At 30.9% G+C, this 12,067-nt stretch overlaps 1 long non-coding RNA gene across 1 annotated transcript; it reads left to right on the top strand.

Annotated features, from left to right (window-relative positions):
* The first annotated feature begins 8,656 nt into the window (after nt 1-8,656).
* On the top strand, nt 8,657-11,027 carry LOC144374881 (uncharacterized). The gene is made up of 3 exons (XR_013434139.1): nt 8,657-8,720; nt 8,920-9,004; nt 10,945-11,027. It is a non-coding gene; the product is annotated as an uncharacterized LOC144374881 (long non-coding RNA).
* Nucleotides 11,028-12,067: the final 1,040 nt, after the last annotated feature.

Below are 12,067 nucleotides of genomic sequence, written 5' to 3'. Positions count from 1 at the left end.
ATTTATGTTTGTATAATAGGGTTTTCATAAAAATACAATTTTATTGGTAAAACTTTTCATAATAATACCTGTTTTATACAAGTATTTTACTTATATTAACATGTATTGGGTTATTGTTATTTTGAGATTATTAATGAATAAAATTATTTTCAGTTTTAATTTCAAATGTAGTATCAAAAGTTATATGAACAACATTTCTCCAGAGCCCTCAATAACATTAAAGAATATGGAAGGGACCTGAGACCATGATGTCTAGACTAGCTAACAAATGTTCAGAGATTATGTATAAAATTATGTTAAAACTTCTATTGCTGTTTGCCTAAGTATATTTATAATTTTATATTTGAATATTTACACAGAATACATTTTTTAAAGAGAGAGTGAGTGAGGGAGAGGGAGAGGGAGAGGGAGAGGGAGAGGGAGGGAGGGAGGGAGGGAGGGAGGGAGAAAGAGAGAGAGAGAGAGAGAATTTTTTTAATATTTATTTTTTAGTTATTGGCAGACACAGCATCTTTGTTTTGTATGTGGTGCTGAGGATCGAACCTGGGCTGCACACATGTCAGGCAAGCGAGCTACCACTTGAGCCACATCCCCAGCCCTACATTTTGTACATAATTATAAGAAAAATAAAATTTCAATATAAGGACATATGGCCTTTGGATAAACTACATGAAGTCAAAGCACAATAATCATTACTTTGTTTCATAAAAGACTAGATGATTATTTATGTGTGTTTTAAATAGTTTAGCACATGAAATCTGATATTTATTCAAATAGCCCACAAGAAAGTTTATGAGATTATAATTAAGAAGTTAATTATAAGATTTTTTTTCAAATGGTCACACTTGACAAATAAACATTTACTGTTTATAATTTATCAGTATTTTAGGAGCCAACACTGAATAATTTTTGCCAAATATTCTGAAGATCAATTGCTATTAATTTTAATTTTTGTGTGTGTATGTGTATCATGGAATGGTATTTTATGTATTCATAATTTTAGAAAATAATTGTATATTTATCAAAAATCATATTTTTTACACAAATAGTCTGAGAATGAATATCCTTAAGTTGGTCATAGATATCATAATTCAGCCTTTTTATTGTGCTTAAACTATGATAGCTATTACTAATTTACTGAAGAGAAAAAAATAATGTTATATCTTATATAATTTAGTAGGAGCTCAAGTGACTATGGCTTTCTTCATTCAGTTTTCTTCTACCCTTATACATGCAGAGAACCCACAGAATCAAATGCTATGAAAAAGCAAAAACTGTGCTTCTAGAGAAGTTAGGGAGAAAAGGTTGATTTGTATTTCATGTCAGTATTTTAATATTTTTGTTAAGATTTGTGTTACTATGAAAACCTTCATGTCATCAGATATTTCAAAATGTTGAAACAAAAAATTTCAGTAATTTTCTTTTTGAGAATTAAAGATATCTCTAAAAAAATTGCTTAAAATATCACTGCATGAAAATTGTGATTATACCTTAACACTGTAATCTCCATCATAAATCTCTCCTAGCCTGTCATTTGCTAGGAAATATATATATATATATATATATATATATATATATATATATATTTGAATAACTGTATTATAATTAATTTCTAAAAAAATTCTCTTTCCATGTTTGAAACATTTTATAATCCAAAAATAATTTCTGTAAATTACAGAAGACAAGAAATAATTAGGACACAAGATCTCTCACAAAGTTTCTTTAGCAAAGTTTTATACATGCCAAGTATTAACTGTACCCAGTGGAAGTAAGAGCCTCCATGTAACAACAAAAATCAAGGAGTGATCCTCATAGTCTCTGGCTTTAACCATTATACATTTGATGTATTTTGTGACTATTGGGGATTGAATCCAGGGCCTCACACATGCTGAACAACTGCAAAACCACAAAGTTAACATGCCCAGCCCACAAGATTTCACTTTTTTGATAATGGTACTGTGGTTTGAACCCAGGACTTCATACATGGTAGTAAGCACTCTGCCACTAAGTTACATCCCCAGCAATTAACCATTATACATTTGTTAAAGGGAACAGTTATTATAAGATTTCTTATAAGTTTATGAGATGTTTTCAATTTAGTGTGATTGCTGTCAGTGCCTTGATTTAAATATGTATACATATATATGTATAAAATATATATACACATATACATAAGCATATATTTACATATTATGCATATTACATCTATACTATAAATATACTATAGATATACACTATCAATATATTGTAGGTAGATGTTTATATCCTCATCCTTTATATTTTTTCCTCTTAAAACATATTCTATTAAAACTTCCTCAACTCTCAGTTTTTGGATTCTGCTAATTAACAAAAAGCTTTACCTGAATATGAACATAGAAAGCTAGTAATTTTTGAATATAAGTGACAGAATTTCTATCTTATCAACTTTTGTTAAAGCCATCATTTTTATTGAAGTTGTTATTTTACTGAGAAGAAATCCTACTAATCTGGATAATAAAATTGAGAGAAAACATTTTTTAATATTTATTTTTTAGTTATCGGCGGACACAACATCTTTTGTTTGTTTGTGGTGCTGAGGATCGAACCTGGGCTGCACGCATGACAGGAGAGCACGCTACTGCTTGAGCCATATCCCCAGCCCAAGAGAAAACATTTTTAATGAAAAAAATTCATGTCATCTTATAAGTTATGAATTTCTAAGATTCAAGTAGCATAAAATCTAACTTCAATTTTTTTAAGGAGAATCTTTATTATGCATAAATTTTGGCAATGATTCTTATTAACAGCATAATTCTAGGCCAAAAATTCTATGATGTTAAGAAAGTAAAGAAAGAGAATAGCACACAACTTATCTTCCCATCTGTACTTCAATTTATATTTAATTCTAATAGTTATTCAGAGAAAACTCTTCTAAATAAGAAAATAATGACTTAAATTACTTCTTCATATCGAATTAAATTTAAACCACTTGATTTCAAGCCTTAAAATCTAAGTCATAATTATGACAAAGTCAGTTCTCCTGAAGTTATATTATAATATTAACACATTGTAAAAGAATGCTATTAAATTTTCTTAGTAAATCAAAGTAGAGAGTAAATGCTATTCTTAATGTGGAAAAACAGACATGCAAAAATAACCAGGAAATTTCTTTTTTATCTAGCAGTGATAAGCAATAACCCCATCAAACATTAAATTTTGTATAAGCTCTCTAAAATTAAAACAATATAATGTTGCCCACAAATAGACCAAAAAATATGGAATGAAAGAATTTACAGAAATAGTCTTGACTCAAGTGTGGCATTACTATGGAATAAAACTGCTATCAATTCATTGGGAAAAATATGGACTTTTTAATTAGTGCAACTGGAACAAATTCTTAAGACATTTGGAAAAAGATAAATTGAGATTACTATTCCATATTAAACAAAATAATAAACCCAAATGGATAAAGAATGTAAAAAACAATAACAAATAAGCAAAAACAGAAATCATATTAAAGTACAGCATGGGCACATATATTACTCAGCATAGGAAATAACACTCCATTTCTCAAAATACAGATATAATAAAAGAATATTAATAGTTTGACAACATTAAAAGATTTCTTATAGGTAAAAAAATTTATTTTGATCCAAAAGCAAAGTCACAAGATAACTCTCAAACTGGGGGAAATATTTACAACATTTATCACAGGTAAAAGACTAATAACCATATTATATACAGGTATTTTTAAATCTAAGAATTTAAAAGACCAAACTTCCAATAGAAAACAGGACAACAGAGAACATGAAAAAACTACAATGAAAACAAAATTTAAGTGACATAAATATATGAAATAATGTTTCCTTTCATAAGTAAATTTAATTAAAGCAATGGATCTGACATTATTCACAGTATTCATATACATATTCATGACATACCATTTTTATTTTTGTTTTTCATATTTATGCACCACTAGGTATCCATCTCAGGTTATCTAGCATCTATGCTAGGAAAGTGCACTGCACTGAGCCACATCCCTGCCCCATTTCTAATTTTTGAATTAGCAACATTTTGAAATTATAAATAGACACATGAGGAGGCAATGAGGAAAGCAGTATCCCCACACACTGATAAATAGCTATTATTAATTGAGCATTTATTATGTGGTAGTGCTTTACATACTCAATTTCATTTAGAATTTACCATAACTAGTAGGGTTACTTATCATCTTCTGGTTTAGATATTTAGAAACTAAAGCTTAGAATATTTAAATTACTATCCCAAGGTCACACAGGTGGTATTTGAGTGAGAATAACCTGAATTACTGTGTAGTCCAAATTCTATAAATCATAAACTTTTAAAAAAAATGTCCAGGGGTTACACTGAAAAAAGAGGAGGATCTCCTGAAGAGGGGGGCCTTAATAAAAATAATTATTTGTTGTCTCTTGATAAGGGAGGTTTCTTCTACCTAGTCACACTTAAGTTTCCCACCCATCCTTCTTTCCTATGTAAAAAAGCTTGGCGAAAACGACATCAAAAACTTAACACATTTATTTGGCAACAGTTATTTTTCCAAAAGAATTAACAGAAGAAGAACCAATTAAAACTGTGTCTGGCTTGACAGTGGTACATATGTGCAATCCTAGCGGCTGGGGAGGCTGAGGCAGGTGGCACACAGATTTTGAATTTAGCAATTTAGTGATACCCTGAACAACTGAGCGAAATCCTGTCTCTAAATAAAATATGAAAAAGGGCTGGGAATGTGGCTCAGTGGTTAAGCGCTCCTAGGTTCAATCCTCGCACCTCCTCACACGCCCCCAAAAAAGATGAAAAGAAACATTGGAAGTGCCTCCTAATCAAAAGGAGGCACAAAATCTTTGTTGTTTGGGATTACTAAGCCTGGGGCTGATGTTTGCCATCTTCCGAAGTGCAGAGAAGTGAAATGTTCCTTTTAATTGTGAAGAAAAAGGCCAACACAGAACTGAGAAATAAAAATAATCTGATTGCTCAAGTCTTTTATGTTCCTCATTCCAATATTGTCAAAGCACTTCTTTCCTAAACTATTTTTTAAAGTTATTTCAGGAAGAAATATTGCAACTAATTTAATTTGTTTTTACATAGAACCACAAAGGCATGTTAGTAAAACTTTTTGATTAAGAGAAAGACTAATCATAAGTCACTTTAAAACGTGATTAGCATGTCATTGAGGTATATACTGAACAGAAGGGAGAGGGATTGGAGGCAGCACCCTAGAGAATTGATCTAGTGCAAAGCTAGACCTGGTGAATGATGTCAATACCTAAAATGGATTGATGGAAGAGCTGTTAGGATAAGTAAGTAAAAACACTACCAAAGAGGTAACCACAAGGAGATGAGTTTGAGTTCAGCTCAGGATGGTCTGAACCAGTAACTGCTAAAGGCAGGCATAGCTGGTTTCAATAAAAGAAATGGTTGAGAGTGTAAATAGAAAATGAAGAACAAATCTTAGACCCTAACCTTGTAATACTTGTCAGGAAGAGAAAAAGCAACTGAACAAAAAAGACTAAGGAATATAAAAGAAGTAAAGGAAAAATAGTAGGAAAAAAAGGAGTTTTTCATGTCAGTTTCATTTTGTTTTTGGATGAAGTGTGACTTCAGGTTCATGAACCTGATTGGTCTCAGAAAATGTGGTAGAATCCAAATAAAATCCAAACCGCCAAGTTATGAATTTAGCTTTCACATTTGTACTCCTGTTGTATCCTGAAAATTTCAGCTCAGGACACTATGATCCATCTTAAACATTTCTAGCACATTGTGCCAGGCTTTTTGTGATTTATATTCTTAATATGACACGTTAAATTAGTAGGTATTATTGTATTATGTATTACTTTATCATGAATAATTTATCACCTAAAGCTAGATATATTTCAGGAAAAAAATGTACTTAAAATAATGTTGAGAAAAAATAATAAAATTAATATGAGTGCTGTTTACAATGTAATTCATTATAAACAGTAAAAAAAAAAACAGGCAATTGAGCATTGCTCTGAAAAATTTCAGACAAGTTGGCCTTTTGCTGATTAAGAAATTAGGTTTAAAAGTCTTCTTCTTTATTCAATGTCTGCATGATTTCAATGCAAACAAAGAAGATATATCTGTTTTTGTTTTTGTTTTTAAGTGGGATAACCTCTAAATATGGATTACTTAATCAGAGCTGAAAAAACAATCATAGAACAGATGGAAGAATTTTCTGGATCACTCTCTACTGCTTAGGATTCAAGGTTAAGTAGTCAGAGCCAGACTACAGCAGAAATTACTCAAAATTGCAAATGCTGCCTGAAAAGCTTGTAATAACATTTTGTGAATGTATGCCTCAAAAGGGAAAATCAGAAATTTAACATTGCAGATTTATCCTTTATTCTCACTGAACTTTCCATCTCTTCATTTTAAAATCGAAGACATTGCTTTAATATAAAGTGCAATACTTTCAAATATCACTGGCATAAACACCATCTCAAATCAAGTTTTCATTTATTTTCTAGATATTGCTTGTTCTCTAAAGAAAACATTTAAATATCTCTTCATGTTTTATATCTAAATTATGTTTCTTTTAAAAATATAGAAAACTAACCAATAGATTTTTTGAAAAACTATTGCTTTTATGAAGATGAGTTAGAATTAACTATTACCTGTTTCTTCTGCTAGTACAACTAACATCTTTGGACAGTACATAAAAATCAAATGAAATCAAACCAAACAAACACTATTCTGAAATGTGGAGAGAATGTCAAGTGGCTAGCTATCTTAAATTCAAGAAATTATTAAAAATGGCAAGAGGTTGCCAGTTGCGGTGGCGTAAGCCTGTCATTTCAGCTGCACAGAAGACTGAGGATGAAGGATCTGTTGTTAAGTTAGCTTTAGCAACTTAGTGAGACCCTGTCTCTAAAGAAAGTCTTTTAAAAAGAATAAAGAAGGTGTAGAAATGTTGGTTGCTTGCTTACTCTTTAAGTGCCCCTGAGTTCAATCCCTGTTACCAAAAACAAGGCAGGTGTTGAATTCTTGGATTTTCTTTTTTATGTCATGTATCCCAGACATGAAAGAAATTGTTACAGTCTGAATTTAAGGTTATTGGTTATAGATTAGAAATTATATATTTATAAAATATTAATTAATAAAATAATAGGATTAGAAAATAAGTTTTACAGAATTAGTAATGTTAAGTTACTCCAGTCTGCCACAGTTAAAAGATAAAACATAACAATACAACAATAATAATCACTGTAAGACAAAGAATCTAAGTTGCTAACACTAATATAGAAAATATAGTGTGATAAGTGTAAGTTTAGAGGTCTAATATAGTTACACATATTTAAAGATATTTACAGATAAATATAGAGATGAATATAGAGATGGATGTAGTGTTATTTTTAAATTGTTTTTGTGTAGACCTATACAAATGAGGATGTAGATCTAAACAAATGAGGATATAGGCCCCCATAAATGAGTATACTTTTTTTCTCTTTTTGCTCTGCTAACTGCATTTTCAGCCCTTGTATTTTGCTTGCTTGCAATTTGCAAAATTCCATAGGAAAGTCCCCAGGGTAGGATTTTCTTTGCTATTTTCTTACTGAAATACTTTGGTCACAAACAACTCAGGGCTGCTGTTTTTTTCAGAGAGCACTTGGTCTCTGATGAAAGCAGTCACTGGCCAGGTAAAATTGACAAAATACAAAGTTTTGATTTGTTTCTAATTCAGAATTAGTGTGTTTTCTGAGTGGTCTCTGCATAACAAAATAATGACCTAAAAAAATAACTTAAAACATTAACAGAGACAGACAAAATTAAATTAAAAAAGGAAAAAACAAAAAAAAAGCAAAATTGCAATTGCTTCCTCTTTCTCTATACCCAAATGTTCAGGAAAGAGGAAACCTCGAAAGAGAGAACACTTTAGGCAATAATCTTGCTACTACAGTGAAAAGTCACAAGAGTGGCTCTATTTTCACCCATAGCAGCAAAGGCTGAGTACAGAGCCTGTACTTCTTTTGAAAAAAATTAGTTGTAAATGAAACATTTTATTTATTTATTTATTTATTTATTTATTTATTTATTTATTTATTTATTTATTTATTTATTTGTGGTGCTCAGGATTAAACTCAGGGCCTGTGGACTCAGACCAGATCCTATCCAGAGAATTGGATGTAATGATGTACAGCACAGGTCATCTTAAGACCAAAGAAAGGCTGCATCCTCACCAACCCTTTCCCCAACCACTCTGCCTTAGGTGGGTGATTTCTTCCTTCTGTGGTTAGGAGAGAAGTTACTGGCTGTGGAATTAATGTGTCAATAATGGCATAGTCTTTTCTTATCTTCATTACTAAAACGATGTGTCCTTTCTTTCCATATGATTGTAAAATGCCTGAGAATAGGAGCCTTTGCCTATATCTCTCTGTATCTGCTGCAAATCTAAATAACTATTATCACCATTATAATTTAACTTTGTAATAATTTTACATCATACATAGAATACCATCATCAGTGCCTGCCTTCCTTTGTGGCTTACCTGTTTGTAATTATGCTCTCATATAGTATTGCTTCTTTGGCTTTCTTATTCCAATTTACATATGTTTTTATTGTTTTGCTCTCAGGCTTGTGGATTTTTATGTATGGATCTCAGGAACAAATGCTTTTGTATTCACAGGTCAGCCTCCAAAACATAAAGGAAAACAAAAATCCCGAAATAATGAATCAGAGAAATTCAGGTATTTTTTTTCCTCTAGTTTTATAGGGACTTTTTATTTAAATTACATTGGATTTAGAGAGTAATTTGGGGAAATCAGTGTCTTAGTATTATTTCTATTTAGGAACTCACATGTGACTGTCCATTTACTCCGTATTTTTCTTTATATAAACAGGACTGTTTTATTTTAAGATGATTTAAAACATGCTTTTCTCTTTTAGTTCTAGTTCACAGTTGACTTTACCAGTTGATTTGAAAAACATCTTGGAGAAACAGTTTTCTAAATCTTCCAGAGCTGCACACCAGGTAATGGAAAAAGCTTTTCCAGGAGAAATAGCAAAGCTCTGGTCATGAATTAATGTATGCTTGCTAAGAAACCGGACTATCATTAATTTAAATACTAATTCAAAAATTGTTACCCAGAGATTTAACCAGTGGTTAGAACTGTAGAATTTCTTGCCAAAGATTTAATAGTAATACTAACTTTAAATATTTTTCAAAGATTTGGATAATTTAAAAAGATTTAAACATATGCAGTTTCATTATGCCTACTTTAACAATAAACTTGGTAAATTCTTTTTATGTTATTTAGTGATGAAAATTTATATCATGGAATAGGATAATTGCTTCAAAATTTATGGGTCATTTAAAATTCAATTAATTATTTAGGTCTATATAACATCTTACAAAGGACTGAAACAGATTTCTAATTATTTGAATAAAAGCAGTTTTAGAATTTGTTAACAGTTGGAGATTTTTTAATTATATGTTTTTATATTTTTACTGACTCTAAAAACCCTGAAGGACTTTAAAAAAAGCCTGTGAAGGTAAAAAGATTATTTATGATAGTTGTTTGTGAACCCATTGTTTTTTCAATACATTTTTATTGGGCCCCTCCCAGATGTTACAGACAGAGGGAGTCTGCATTGACACTGTCCAACCTGCTCTGATGAAACTTACAGTACAGATATCCTATGTTAATTATGTTAAGGGAAATAATTTCCAAGGCTATGTGGATCTGTTCCTAGAATAAGAAAGGAGATTAAAACAGCATATTTGGGCTGGGGTGGAAGCTCAATGGAAGAGTGCTTGCCTATCATGTGTGAGGCACTAGGTTCAATTCTCAGCACCACATATAAAAAATAAAATAAAGATCCATTGACAACTAAAAATATTTTTAAAAAATATTTTTTAAAAAGTTGAATAACTAGTGATTGACAGGACAGCACTTCATGGTCTGTAATCTCAAATTCACATATTAAAACAAATGTGGCTATCATGTGTGTTTTAAATACTATAGTGGATAACCAGGTTAATATGAGAATTGTTCTTTTCCATCATATTTTGGGGGAAAGTTGTCCTATATTTTGGTTCATTGGCTAGAAACTGTCAGGAATCTTTTGTTAATCTGTGACTAAACTGTACAGTTTACCTTTTGAGTCTTTATTGTTAGGAATAGTGAGGAGTATATTGTTTAGATTAGTATTTTCTGTTCTCTGAATGGTGTACACATGTATAACAAGGATGACTAGATTTTATCTTAATGTCTTACCTCTGTCATCTTTGTGGAACTTTTGTAACTTAAGGCTATTGCCATGTAACTAAAATCTGAATTCACATTATAATGTTTGTGTACATATGTTTTCAATTTGCAAAGAGTTTATCGCTTTATTTGAGTATATTATGTCAATTTTGTTTTTATTTTTTATGTTTTTCCCTTTATTTAATATTGTACTCTGTCAATAATTTTTTTCTGGTTATATTTAAGTACATGTAAAGTAGGAGTAGTTAACGATTGAAATATGTATTTCTTGCTTAAAATTAATGTTTGTTTCAGCACAGGATGACAGTTGTTAAAATCTGATTGTTTGGGTACATAGGTCGTGTGTTCTTATGTGTCTAATTGTTGTAGTCCCAGACAATTTACTTATTTAGTGATGTTTGGTATTCTTCTTACTTTGTTAAAACTCCAAAATATTATTGGTATAGACTGAAAAAGTAAGCAAACCTTTGCACTGTATAGAATAAAATGAATCAAACTTTCCTTTCATGGGCAGTGGCAGAGGAATGAAGATAATGAGGCAGTGCTGTGCTGAGAAAGGAATATGATGTATGAAGCATAGTTTGAGTATTTATTTAAATACTTATTATCATTTATAAAGTGTTAATGTGAACTTAACATGGTAAGTTTAAAATTAAAAAGCTGTAGATTTGCACTAGTGAAATATTTTTTTTTCTTTTTGCAGGATTTTGCTAATATAATGAAAATGCTAAGAAGCTTAATTCAAGATGGTTACACAGCCTTATTGGAGCAGCGTTGCTGAAGTGCTGTGCAGGCCTTTACAGAGTTGCTAAATGGTTTAGATCCTCAAAAAATAAAGGTAAAATTGCCAAATCATAGCTTTTTTTATCAATACCAATGCACCTCAGATGAATTTAGAAAAAATCAAGGCTTTAACTCGAATTTATATATCTTATACCTGGACTGGGAGCAGGTGAATCTCCTCCAGGTTGTGGGGCACAGGTGATGATCCCAATTCAGAGTTTGTGATTACATTCAATGTATGATCCATGCTTATGTTCTCTTTTTGACCATTGTTTGGGTTATCAGGACCTTCTGGCCTTTCCTTTTATGAAAAGGAGACTTTTAATAAATCAAGAATTTGGACTCACTTTTAGGTTGCATTTTTTTTATCCAGCAAGAAGGAATTAACTAGATAAATGAGTAGCTTAAGCAAGATTGTGAAAAAGCAGATATCTTACTTAATCTGTTACTAACACTCACATGCAAAAGCACATGATTTTAATTAAAAATTATTCTAATTTATTATGAACTATGCCTTAAACAACTGACACATCGATTCTGTGTTTTATTTTTTTTTAAATATTTTTTTAGTTGTAGTTGGACACAATACCTTTATTTTATTTATATATTTTATGTGGTGCTGAGGATGGAACCCAGGGCCTCGCTCATGCTAGGCAAGCACTCTACCGCTGAGCCACAACCCCAGCACTGATTTTGTGTTTTAAATACTTGATATGAATATAACAGTTTTGTATTTGCAAAATACATTTTCCAATTCTATTTGATCTTTAATTCAATCATACTGATGAATGATGTTATTACACTGTTTAGTGATGTTATTACACTGTTGTGGCTAGAAGGTTAATGTGATGTAAACTGGCAGATTTATGTTTAGATTTTTAACTAAAGCCTTTTTATTGACAGCAATTGAACCTGGCCATGATTAACTATGTATTAGTAATATATGGACTTGCCATTTCTCTGCTTGGAATAGGACAGCCTGAGGTAAGACTGTAACACAGAGAACAAACATTTAAAATAGGATATTGGTTTTGTAAGATATA

The sequence above is a fragment of the Ictidomys tridecemlineatus genome, unplaced genomic scaffold, assembly GCF_052094955.1.
Source record: "Ictidomys tridecemlineatus isolate mIctTri1 unplaced genomic scaffold, mIctTri1.hap1 Scaffold_92, whole genome shotgun sequence".
Classification (NCBI taxonomy): Eukaryota; Metazoa; Chordata; class Mammalia; order Rodentia; family Sciuridae; genus Ictidomys; species Ictidomys tridecemlineatus.
Note: the sequence above shows the minus strand (reverse complement) of the source record. Positions and strands in the feature narration are given on the sequence as shown.